Raw genomic sequence first — 13,561 nt, 5'->3', positions numbered from 1 at the left:
CTCCATTTTCTGGGGCGGACTACTGTCCCCCAGAAAAGGTAAAGTTGCCATTAACTTTATTTTAGTCACTTTAAACCACAGACCCAGTAGACCCCATCTTAAATGGAGTATTGGAAAGGGTTAATTCTTATCGCTTTTTGTCTGTGTCTCTTGGAGCATTGTTTTGCTCCCTTTACATCAAGACTTGGCTGATGGCAGTGGTAACTACCCTAACTTTTCAACCGCGGTTATCTTATATAACCATGGTATTGTTTTAGGCTATTATATTAGCCTCGAAAATAAACCCGCTTCACCAAATACATTTTATTTTGGCTCCGGCTGGGTTTATTCGCCATTTCTTTTTGTTAAATTTCTCGTGTTTTACTCGGCGTGTTTTACTTCTGCCCAGAAGCCCTCCTTAAGGTGCCTGAAACTCTAGGTTGGCAGGATGTGAGGGAGGGATCTTCGGACCCCTGCAATGGGTTCCCTTGGTAACCCAAGTCGCACTCCTGTTCGATTGGCTGAAGGGACTGTCACCCTGCTATGTGATTGACAGCCAAGCTGTATGAATGGGGGAAAACTGCATTAAAAGCAGGTCTCTGGGACTGGAAAGGCAGAGTCGCCACTGGAACGAAAGAACCAACGAGGAGCTGACAGAAGAGGACCCCTACAACGACTGAACCGCCCGGTGAAGCACTGCAGCAGGTCCGAATCTTCAGAATCCGATGACAGAGACGATCCTCCAGGAAACTTCTTCCCTTGAGCTGGTGGGACCAACTAGTTCGCCCAAACTGCAAGCCAGGACCCCTCCTCTGGTCAAATTCACTGTACAGAGCTACAGTGGGCCGGATAGCCAGGAAGGTCGGACCCTGCTTGGGTTTTAAGGAGGGCACCTTTTTTTCGTTGCTTTGCTCTGCTGCTGATTTCTTCCCTGGGTAGTGCAGTACCCTCCAGTCTTCCTACTTATTGTCAGTCCGACAGTCACTTCAGGAATCGTGAGCCTGCAGGCACTACCAGGAACGTCCGCCCCAGCTACAGCTTCCTCTCCATGTTAAGGTACTGTGCAAATCCGGTTGTGCTTTCGTTCAGCCGCGGTGAAAGTGTTTGAAATCTTTCTCCAATCCGAGGGCTTGTCCTTCTCTTCTCTTTGAACTAACATTTCTATCAACCAATCTCGTCCGGAATCGGTGCCACAAACTTTAACGCAAACTACCCTGAACTGTCTGATCTTGAGCAAAAGTCTTTTGGCCATTTGACTTTGGCCCGAAGCCTTTTATACCTGATTCTATCACTGTTGTTCCTCTTGTTCAACTGCTCTGAGCACCTGAGTACTTACCTGTTGGTTTGATTTAATTTCTATTAACTTAGTCTTTCCCTCCCTTATAAATTGCTGGAGTGCCCTTTTTCTCCCACTTCATTTTGTGAGCTTAACTTGTCTGGAATTTAAGGGACGTGGTCTGATACTCCTCACTTACTCTTGAGATAAGTCTGGCTGCTCAGCCATCGCCACCACTTTAACTGTGTAGGACAGGCTTTTACCAAAGGTGTATTTTTACTGTCACTTGTAGTCTTAATTGTGTGTGGTGTTCCCAAAGGGTACTGCATATAATTCTGCCTAACAAAGACCTTGGGAGGTTGATGGCGCATCTGGGAATGAGAGAAGTCTGCAAGTTAGTATGACCTCGGCTCTCCCCCTGGGCCCATATCTGTGTCTGCCAGGTGCACCTTTAGAGTGATAGAGTAGTATTGTTTTCAAAGTAACTAACTGCTAATTAGGCCCTGTTCTACTGCAGATGACGAGCCCAGCAGCACCCACATGTACAGAGATGGACAAGAAGGCTGGGACCGATGGCATAACATCCCCTATGGAGTGGCCCGCCCATGTATAGGGTCTTGCCAACCAGCCTTGTGGATTTTCACTGTATGTAATGATGACATAGATGATGCCATGTGCCCTTTTAGATAACTGCACACCCCTAATTTAGGAGAACGTTCGGCGGCAGCAGAGTTCTTTGCTAATGCACTTCTGTTTAGTACGATTAAAAAGTGTTATCCTTGCAAGCGGTTTCTTTGGACTTTTTCCATAGGGGGTCGTATATATTTTATGGTGTGAGAATACAGGGGATTGCCTTCACTCCCCACAAACTCCATCGCCACACCCCCTCCCACGGACAATACAAACCCCCAAACAAACACACATACCGTTCAAGAGAACGTTAAGTGCAGCGCGCCGAAGTGCAAGTATCAACTGCTTCCTGCAATTTTATTTTGAAACATAATAATTCCGGAACGGTTTCTTTTTAACATAAAAGTTTTGGAACAGTAAAACTTAATTTTAAAAAAGTTGAAGAGCACTGCTCTCAACCGCTCCCACCCACCTCGACCACTGCAGACATGGAAGATTTGTAAAGGTTAGAAAGTGAATGAAGTGCTGATCAGAAAAGCGCAAAATGCTTAATTCTCCTGTGAACAATGATATACCTGTGTGGACAGTGTCTTGTCAGTCAATGCTTGCAAGATGGGCTTGAGATGTGTGCATGCGTACCCTGAATGCAAGGAGGCCTGCCTGCCGGTTAGTTGTTGCCATATCCTGACAGACCTCCGAGAGAGACGCCTGAGATTGTCCTCCTGACAGAAGTAACAGAGCCCAGTGTGGACTGCATGAAAGTTATCGAGTTGGACACTCCGGGGACGCGAGACCAGGGGTGCGGGCTGACCTTCTTTGGGAAAGCAAGTCATATAATAAGGAACACAAATTGCAGCATGCTTCTGGGAATTATGAAAATACAACTTAGAGTGCAATCTGGGATGAATACGCTATGCAGTTATGATGTACACGTGCACTACAAGACACCAATCATCTGGTCGCAAACCAGCTTGTGTCACCCTGTGAAATTCCACTCTCTTAAGAGATCTTTACAGTCCAAGCTCTTTTCAGTTTAAGTCACACATATCACCTTTCATAAACCACAGGGACACTTTTAATGTAGCGTATTAGCATTCTAGAGAGCCTAAGTGCTAGGCATTGTTTTTCTTCCCAGAAAGACTGCGGGCTACACAGTTATTGACACAAAGGTAATCCTCTAAGATGCCAATTATATTTACAGAGACATTGTCTTGTTTATTATGCACATTGATATATGAGGAGCCATCACACAGATCACACACTTCCAGGATATGACATCCTGAGTAGTCTGTGTATGCTTTGTTGTTTATAATACAAACATTTGATAAAAAAGAGAGCAGAAATCGCGCAAATGACATGTGCCGAAAAGGCCACTGTGCAAGTCTGCACCGTTAAGTAAATCTGTGTGCAATGCATAATCATGGATTTGTTAGAGCAAAATAACTGTATTCGCAAGTCCCGGCTGGTACGCCTTCGACACGGTCACACGCTAAGCAGGAAACTGCCAAATCAGCTACCTTTGCACGATCCCCCAGGCACAAATACATACACCCTTCAAACAGTGCATGGGATCCCCCGTAACCAGGCCTGCGACTCAGGGAGCATATGCGGGTTCCCGTAACTGTATTCGCCACCCATACAACATGCATATGAAAAATCATAACTCAGCAATAACTCGGAAATGTGCGTGAGAACCCACGTAAACATTCCTGCACCCGGCAACACAGTGTCACGCACCCCTACTTTACTTTGCTATTCCATTTGAGTACACGCACCCTGAAATATGACACGCAATCCCACCTGTGCACTGAAACTCCTACGTGTAAGTGTACTTATGCCAGTCTTCAGTGGCAGATCCTATGAAGGAATTGCATGGGCATTTCCCAGCCGAGACGTTGCGCGAGCGATTCCATGAACACGTCCCTTGTTGTACAATAGTGAGCATGCGAGCAAGAGACGCGCACTTCTTCGCAAGTTATTTCCTATTTCTGGTGTTCAGCCCACTTCCCCGCCCTCTGTGCAGGCCATGACCAACCACTGCTTGGAGTCTTGCACATAGCCCTAAACGGCTTGCACAGGTGTGACAGGCGATCGCGAAATCCACGCGAGTTCAGGAAATGTCCTGCGCATTGAATCCATGAATCGACAAACAGAGGTGCACGCACAGATCGGGTGCATGTAGCCTATTTTCTGTGTGAAAAAGTCCATGAATCGGCCCCTCAATCCAGCTACCCCAGAAACAGACCAGGGATGCAGAGTCAGGAGACATTGGAGAAACAGCTTTGTGTGCAAAATAAAAAGGAGTCTATGTTGCCCTGGGATGAAGGGTGCTCTTTTAAGGAATAATTGTAAGGCACAAAGGGAGGCAGACAGATAAACCATTACGTAAAAAAATATTTTTCTTAGATTGAAGAAGAAGAAAACATTTGCAAGAGCCAATTATCGGACGATCGGCAATAGAGAAGGCTTCTACAAGATGAATGAGCAAGTCTCTTGATGCCAAAAGGGGAAAGAACAGCCAACATAAGTACATTAAGTAGCAGTAAATAGGAGGTTGAAATGGACACAATTGTTGTCTCCTCAAACGTGATTCAGAAATCGAAAACAAGGGCTATTCATTAAGCTTTGGATGAAGTTATTGATGTGCTCACACTCACTCGAATTTCCTTGAACGGAGAGAAGATTACAAGGTCAACTACAGATGGGAAACTTGGGTTTATGGTTGGACTGATGAGAGATGATGGACTAATTGGGAAAGTGGGGAGTAATCTGACGTAACTCAAGCACCTGGGTTTTGCTTTGCTTACATGCTGCTAACAAGCCGAAAGTCCAAAGTTGGGTGAGCATGCCAACCAATCAGAGGGTCTATGGGGCAACATGCTGTACAATGCTACATTGACCAATCAGTTGCAATTTCTCTGTTATAATCAGTATTATATGTAATTAGAGGTAGTTCAAGGCGTGCCCTAACAGATAAGGGGCAGCCAATGAAGTACTAACCCCTATATGCCATAGGTACATATGTTCCCTTAACCAAGCCTTTCCTTCAGTAGGTTTTGTAGTTTGCATGCAGGATCACCCACAGATGACACATATTGGGGTATAAAACATTTGTGTTATCAAGTTGGTTTGTGAGTGTGCAAGCATCAGTCTGTTGTTTGTCAGTTCACCCTGCTTTATTGAACTGAGAATAAAGTAGTATTTTGCCATATTGTCCGAGTCTGCCCTGTCATTTGGTCTGAGATCGTTTGTGGTAATTCCATCTAGCACTAGAGAAGCTTCAAGGTGCTAAAGAACAAAATATATAAATGGTACTGTATTGTGATAATACCACACACCTTGGCTGATGCCCCAGCACAGATACATTTAGACGGGGCTGGTGACAGATGCCCACTCAACCCTCTGAAGCACATTTATATGGAGGAACTCCATAGCGCAATGGCCTAATTCCGCCCAAACCAGGGGCTCTACACCAGGCTTCCTCCATCCCTGCTCACTGAAATGCACGCCCGCTTCCTGTTCAACACATGGATGGATGATTGTGGGCACTGGTACCCTTGTCCTCTCCCACCAGGATTATGCCAATTGTTCCCACTTCGTCCTATTGCCCTAAGCACCTCAGCACTTATGAAGTCTGGAAAACGCAGCCACTCATCCATTTTTGGGACTATGCTGAAGGTCCGGCATCTCCACAGCACTGGCTAGCCTGCATTGCCCACCACCAGGTTGGGTGTGAAATGTAAGGCTCCATCAGGCCCTCTGTGGAGAAGGAGCCCTCCTTCCAAGTAAGAAAATAAAACTACCACTTAATGTCTAGTGGACAGTTCGGATTGTACCACGCAGGATCCTACGGTAGCTTATATAAGTCTATTTGCAACAGTAGTGGCCAACGATGAAGTTGTCATCTGCTATTGCCAAACAGAATGCAGTCACGCTATCGAGAATCCTGGATGACTGTGAAGGTCATGGTCTCCCGCCACTTATTTTGAAATATGAATCTGCTGAATTATGAAGGCAGTGGCATATACTCTCAGATTCGGGATGCTAAAACCGCATTTTGTGTCATTAATTCTGGTTTCTTATTCACTTGTATTGTTGCCAACATGATCCATTTCAATCCATAGGTGCTTATACAGTCCTATTTTTCTTCTGCTTTGCATTCTGGGACTTGTAGTTCTGCTTTTCTCGTTATAAAACTCAGACTGCGTATCCCAGAATACAACACAAAAAAAAGGAATGGATAAGTGCCTTCAGATTGGAATGGATCATGTTGGCAATTATGCACTTCAAACAGGAAATTCTTTACAAGTTTCTATCACCTAAATTGAGTTGGCGTTACTTTATAGAGACACCAAAGGTTCTCCCCCCTTGCACAGCCTCCGCGTGTCTCTTCAAGGAGACAATCCCTGCTTCTCTGTACAGTCTTTGCTATATCTCTGGTGAGAATCTGATGAGCATGTTTCCCAGATACTTTGTCTCATTCCCTTCTCACTTGAAAGCCCTTTACTTGAAGGCCTTGTGGAGGGGGGTGGTCAGGCTTGATATCTTTTTGTTTATCCTGTAGCCTGAAACTTCAACAAAGTTGTTCACCAGTTTGAAGAGAATGGGAACAGATTGTTCTGGTGAAGCTACCAGAGATACCAGCAGTAAATGATCCTCTACATAGGTCATCAACTTGTACTTACCATTCACCACCTCAGTACCCCTTATGCACTGCTCAGTTCTCATGCAATGCTATTTTCATCACTTCTGAAGCCATGATGGACAACAGTGGACACAGGGGCATCTTTGCCGGGTCCCCATTTCTGGTGTGGACATTAGAAAGTGCAAACCATTGATTAGTACTCAGACAGTTGCATCTGTATATGAACATGAAACAAGACCACACAAAAGGTCTTGATTGACAAATTAATTTTCTCACTGTGGGCCTGTAGGAAATCCCACTCTATGCTGTCAAATGATTTTTCAGTGTCTAACGTGAATGCAGCACATTGTTGACATGTATATATGGTTACCTGGCTGTGTTTAATGTAGCCATGTTAGTCTGCATGGATAATTTCTCCCATGAGTATAGTAAGTCTGGAGGCCCAGATATTGGTTGCATGTATAGAGCTGTATTCAGAAAGGGGATAGACCTGTAATGTATAACTCTGTATCATCCCTGCCTTCCTTTAGAATGAGAGGAATGCTTGTCATTTTCATGTGTGTAGAGAAGGGTGTGTGTGTCAGGGTGAACAGATTCTACAGAAGTTGTACAGGTAATACAGACAAGTTGGAGTCCGTGCTTGAAAACTTTGTAAAATGTGTTAGTGACCCCATTTGCTCCCCGACTACCTACACAAATTACATTGATCACTGTGTACTTCCCAAAAATGCATTGCTTGTTCCATACCTTCCTTTCTTTACTCGGAGAGCTTTGGGGTGTCCGTCCTCCCCAAGAATTCTCCTATCGCGTTCCCGAAGAGTTTTACTTCTGTAAAAAGTTTTGTTATATTTAATGAATGCCTCATTCATCAGGGATTTTTTTTTTTATGTGTCTGCCCCTCATCCTTCTCAGAGGAGATCATGATGCTACCATCCATTTATGCAACCATCCATTTTCTCCACTCCCAGAGGTTTTCATTGGATTCTGCAGAGAGGTTTTTCTACTTCCTGCGTATGGAAGGCTTTCATTCTTGTTTTGCTCTGATTACTATGTGCGCACGGTTCCTATTTTTTGTATCTATTTTAGCTCCCTCTGAATGTTCATCCAGTTTTTATTCTAGGGAGCTAACCTCCTCCTCATAATCCTTTTCTGTGTAGCTAGAGTGGCATTGCCACCATCATATATTGCCATACCACCCAAACATATGGATCGGGGCATTCGTCCTCTTTCCGCAACACGAGCTCTATCCTCATCTTCTACATCAGGACTGTATTCTTTAAGGAAAACGGAACCAACTTCCAGGCTTCTCATTATTATTACAATTATTATATTAATATTGGTTATTTATAACGCGCTTAATACCCAGAGGTTTCTAAGCGTGGGCACAGGAATTGAACCCCTGTTGCCCTGCGTCTTGCTTTCAAGGCGAGCATGTTGCCCCTGAGCTATCCTCCCAAGACATTGCCAGCTCCCAGTCGAAGGGCCAGGTCTATATGAGCATCTTCAGAAACTGAGTGGGGTTCTCGGTATGAAACAAATCTGGCAAGAAGGTGGAATTGTACATTCGAGAATAAGAGGGAAGCGGACGGGCTACCCAAGGTGGAAATCTGAAACTTCATGGGACCGTGGAGAGTGGATACAAACTTTGCGATCCTCTTTACACGAACAAAAGAAGCAAGATTGCTGGTGCTGAGGGAATTGCTTGGTTATGTTAATGAGGAAGGCAGCGTAGCCACAATCTAAAATCTACATAGGCCTGATTACACATGAAAAGCACGTAGACGGGCGGACAGAATTGCACCGGGGGAAGAAATGTAGTCAGCAATCTTGCCTGAGGGCGGGTTGCACCTGCACTCGAAGGTCTAGAAATTGGGATCTGGCTTTCATTTGATCCTATTCCAATAAAGAATCCTAAACAGACTCTACTTGACACCCTAGAGAAGGTCTGATGGGAAACAACATTTGCTGGAGATGCGCAGAGTGGAGACGTCCATCTTCATTTGTTCTTAAAATGACCGACACTGGCAAAGTGCTCAGACCTGTTTGAGAAAATGAATCAGGTTCTATAAAGAAATAACTGACCAAGTCTAAGAGTCTAAGACGAAAAAGGAGTTGCCTCCCATCTTCTGAAAGGCAGTATCTATGGGGCTGATAAAGGGAGTGGTGATTGGGAAACACATGAAGTTACCATCCAGGAAAGGAGAACACATCACTGCTTCAGATCAGTGGCCTTCTGAGAAGATCATCTTGGCAGGCTTTGAAAAGCTCTGCATGGAGAAGGGTCAGCAACATACCTTTGGTGACAGGTGGTCCACATCCCTGTCAATGCATAGGCACGGATACGAAACAGAAAAGGAGCTAAAAGAGAGGTCTGATTGTCATGGCAACAAGGACAAGGATCGATGCAGGACCAAACTGCAAGACATCAAGGGTAACATAAAGATGAGGGCAATCGATGAAACTGATCTCCAAAAGATGTCCAACCTAGCCTTACGGGACACACGAAGAGAAAAATATAATTGTAAATTGTAATTGTTTTTTTGTAATACGCTTAATACACAGAGGTTTGTCTAAGCGTGGATCCGGGGATCAAACCTGTGTTGCTCCACAAACATCTTGCTTCCAAGGTGAGCGTGTTGCCCCTGAGCTACCCCTCCCCAGAGGATGTGCAGCATGGTCTGCTTCTGGATGTTGCCACCTATTCAGCTTCTAGATCATCCAACCACCTTCACTGCGTGCCCGTTCAGTTTCCTGCTGGAGTGATGCAGCTCTGAACACACGCAATCAATGATGCCACCATGATTCATCTTCTAATTCTGCTCCTCCTCGGTACCGTGCCGCCTGCTCTTACCGATGCCTCCGTGTATTTTGCCAGCATGGCCACATCTCAGCCGTCTCATAGTGAATTCATGCAGGAGTCCCCTCAAGTTCCTGGGCTTGATGCTCTCGCTGTGGCATTTGCAGTGAGCCTGAGGATCTACACTGAGGGGCAGCAGAATAGGATGTGAAGAAGAACCGGAGTAATGTGGGCGACTGTATCTGTAACCCAGCATCCGATAGAAAGAAAAGCAGACTTGCTGAATGCCCGGGGTCTGCAACTTCCTATGGATATCTACCAGGGGTCAAGTCCTAAAAATTAAGGTGGGGGACTCATCAACAAACGCAATGGGATGTGACGTCGCCAGAAATTAGAATATGAAGGTAAAATAAGCACATTTCATTAAATTGGCTTTGGATAACCACGCAAATTGAACAGGACGAATGGCATTTGCCTTTCATAAAATCAACACACACACAAAACCAAGAGAGGATATTTTCTTCTAATAGTGGTTTTGAAAACTTTAAAAGGTGTGCATGTTTTAAAGTCCAAGAACCAATACAAATGTTTCCCCTGGGACTTGCAGTAGCAAAATGGGACATTTCACCTTTAGTTGTTTGTTATTCTTCATCAGGTATATAGTGTAGTGGTGAAGAGTCCGGCCTACAAATCTGCCGACTGCCGAGGACGGCTTTAATTCATAAATTCAAAGAGGACATTTAATGTTTCTCATTTTAGCTGGGGGGACTGAGTCCACCCTCTGAATAAAGTCGTCCCCCCTGTGTACCCTCGACTTGAGCCCTGATATTTACACTATACAAGACACTGTATACTGAATGAAGAAGCCCCTTTTGTGTCCTCTCAACTTAACCGTGAACTATATCTACTTTCGCTAAAAAAATACAAATACAGAACCCAACCATTCAGGAAAGTAGGTGCACATCGACCATGTGTGTCTCTCCGCGCATATACACCTCCCATAAGCCCCAGCCAGCATAGTCAGTGGTGAATGTTCATGGAAATTGTAGTCCAAAATATCGGGAGGGCCACATATCGAGGGCTCATGTTGTAAAGGGTGTACCTCAAATGCGTTGGAGCCTTGACACCACTGCTCTGGATCTGCCAATCTAGAACCTGAATGTATGGTTCTTCCTCGTCCACCACCCGGCACAGGATGCTACCTCTTCTTCGTATCACTAAACCTCCTCTCAGTAACACGATGCCACGCTGCCGATGGCAGTCCCCTCAACATTGAACGTTTTACCAGTTGTATTCCAGGTGACCAGTAGTGGCCTGGCCAGCAGGGAACTCTGGAGATTTCCTGGTGGGCCCCTGCATCGTGGGCCTCTTTTGGGAGGGTACCCTGCTGCTTCTCTGCTCCTGTTATCCTCTCTTCCATGCCCGCTGCCTCCTAAGTTCCATCTCATCTCTTTCCCAATATCCCCTTAAAGTAAGAAATGTTGATTTAAGCTTCCAGTATGCTATTCCTTTCTCTTAACCAATGTTATATGTCTGTTTTGTTATTTTTACTGGTATCACACCAAAATACCGCAGCCCATCACTGAGAAGCCCAAAATACCACATTTCGAGAACTCAATTTTACCCTATTTATATTTACATATATATAGAAAATATAGTTAATATAATATATATATATGTAAATATATATATATATATAGTGATCAAGCCACCAGGAGTGGAGTGGCGCAACGCTTCAGTTTGTTTGCCTCCCGAAATATATTGCTGGGTCATGGCTGAACGATGTTTTTAATCGATTGATGGAATAAAGATCATTTTTATCGAGAAACAAGTTGGACTGTGACGTTCGTGTTGCTATTTTCTTCAATTGGAACCAACGGATTTGAAAAGCTGTGAGTGTGATTTTTCAATAACGACGCAGGGTCTGGTGATATATAATATATATAGTTAATACCAATGTAGAGGGGTACCATAGGGACATATATATATATATATATATATATATATATATATGCATAACATGGGGTTTGAAAACATCGCTATTTTGGGGTCTGAAATGTTATGTTTGTAATGGTCACATAGCTCCAGGTTTACCTAATTCGTTTAGGCAGAGTGTGAACAATAGTTTTTTGGACCACCTTTGTCAAAGTTTCCCTGTGGGAGAACCCCCACACGCTGCTTAGACACTTCTTGTAATATGGGGCCACTTTGAAAAACATGTCCACAATCATTTTTGGTTCCCAGTCCACCCTGCGAGTGAACTATAAACTGGCCTTTACGACGATAAGAGCTTTGCAGGAGCTGGGTTGCCTTTATCAGCTGATCCTCCTGGCAGGAACAACAACTCCCAGAATTCTTCATTTATCCATCAGCAATCCACGCCATTCGTGTAGCTGCACTGCACCCTGCATCTGAATGCAGTGGAGAAGGTTTGCCATGAGGGTATCATACCACACGGTGCCACCACACACACCATAAGTGCATGCACTGACAGTTTCAATCATACAAGTGCGTTTGTGGCACATTAAGAAAGTTGTACCTCGCATCATGTCATCGGTACATGGTAACATGATGCCATTTCGCTCTATAAAAGGGGCCTACAAGCTTTGGGTCTTCAGATGTTTTGGACTGCAACTCCCAGCATCCCCAGACAGCAAGCACATTATATGGTCACAGATCATGGGAGTCATAGTCCGAATTAGAATGATGGCTCTTCAGATGTTTTGGACTGCAACTCCCAGCATCCCCAGACAGCAAGCACATTATATGGTCACAGATCATGGGAGTCATAGTCCGAATTAGAATGATGGCTCTTCAGATGTTTTGGACTGCAACTCCCAGCATCCCCAGACAGCAAGCACATTATATGGTCACAGATCATGGGAGTCATAGTCCGAATTAGAATGATGGCTCTTCAGATGTTTTGGACTGCAGCTCCCAGCATCCCCAGACAGCGCATTCTATGGTCACAGATCATGGGAGTCATAGCCCGAATTAGAATGATGGCTCTTCAGATGTTTTGGACTGCAGCTCCCAGCATCCCCAGACAGCGCACGCTATGGTCACAGATCATGGGAGTCATAGCCCGAATTAGAATGATGGCTCTTCAGATGTTTTGGATTGCAGCTCCCAGCATCCCCAGACAGCACACGCTATGGTCACAGATCATGGGAGTCATAGTCCGAATTAGAATGATGGCTCTTCAGATGTTTTGGATTGCAGCTCCCAGCATCCCCAGACAGCACACGCTATGGTCACAGATCATGGGAGTCATAGTCCGAATTAGAATGATGGCTCTTCAGATGTTTTGGATTGCAGCTCCCAGCATCCCCAGACAGCACACGCTATGGTCACAGATCATGGGAGTCATAGTCCGAATTAGAATGAAAGTCGCAGGTTGCAGTCCCCTGCTGTACAATATGATATGTGTACGTAGAGACAATAATGAACGTGATGCAGTGTTGTTGATTTCATATTGCGCTCTGGGCTGTTTGGGTTGGCATTATTCACGACAGAGTAAAACAATTTAAATGCACGTAAGATGTGTTTCTCTTCAGTTTGAATGTTCTTGCGGTCCTGCCTATTGCAAGTATCCCCTTGTCAATGGGGTGACATCAAAGGGGCCGTCTTCTGAATGATGTCCCACGGGTTCACAATGCCCAAGCACAAGCATCCAAGAGACACCCTTAAACTCCTGTTTGTGTGACTGCTTGCGATACAGGTATGGGTATAAAGACGCGGGCAGGTGGATATTCTAACTAGCAGGTCAATGTAACACCATTGCACATCTCTGTAATGTAGTAGGTGTTGGTGTCCATTTGGAAAGCCATGCCTTGGCATGACACTGCTCTTGCATATACACGCATGAGCTGATGGCAATGTCTGGACTCAACACTAACCCGGGGTAGCTGTCATTTCCCTTGAATTCTGGGTGCTACTCCAGCTGTTTTTTTTTTAACAGCATTTTTAATACTTCTGATAACAGTACGCGTTATCACATTCTGAAGGATGAAATGTGGAGACACGAACATCTGCCTTGTGATTGATGCTGCCCCACACATAGAGCTACTGGCTCACCGTGACATCTCTCTCTTTTATGCTACTTCTGCAGTACTCAGAATCACCCAGAGAAGGATCGAGGGCTGACATGCACTTGACATGCATCTGACTTTGCCATAATCCTATTATCCTTTTACACGTATGGGATTAAGTGTTTACTCACATTAATATCATT

The 13,561-nt window shown here is 44.8% G+C and overlaps 1 protein-coding gene across 1 annotated transcript in view; it reads left to right on the top strand.

The window, feature by feature from the left end:
* Nucleotides 1-13,561, top strand: part of PDE4C (phosphodiesterase 4C) — a 1,504,034-nt gene that overhangs the window by 464,682 nt on the left and 1,025,791 nt on the right. The window lies entirely within an intron of this gene.

Source organism: Ambystoma mexicanum, chromosome 1p, assembly GCF_040938575.1.
Source record: "Ambystoma mexicanum isolate Mex_15411 chromosome 1p, UKY_AmexF1_1, whole genome shotgun sequence".
Taxonomy (NCBI): domain Eukaryota; kingdom Metazoa; phylum Chordata; class Amphibia; order Caudata; family Ambystomatidae; genus Ambystoma; species Ambystoma mexicanum.
The sequence above is the reverse complement of the archived record's forward strand: the minus strand, read 5'-3'. Positions and strand labels throughout refer to the sequence as shown.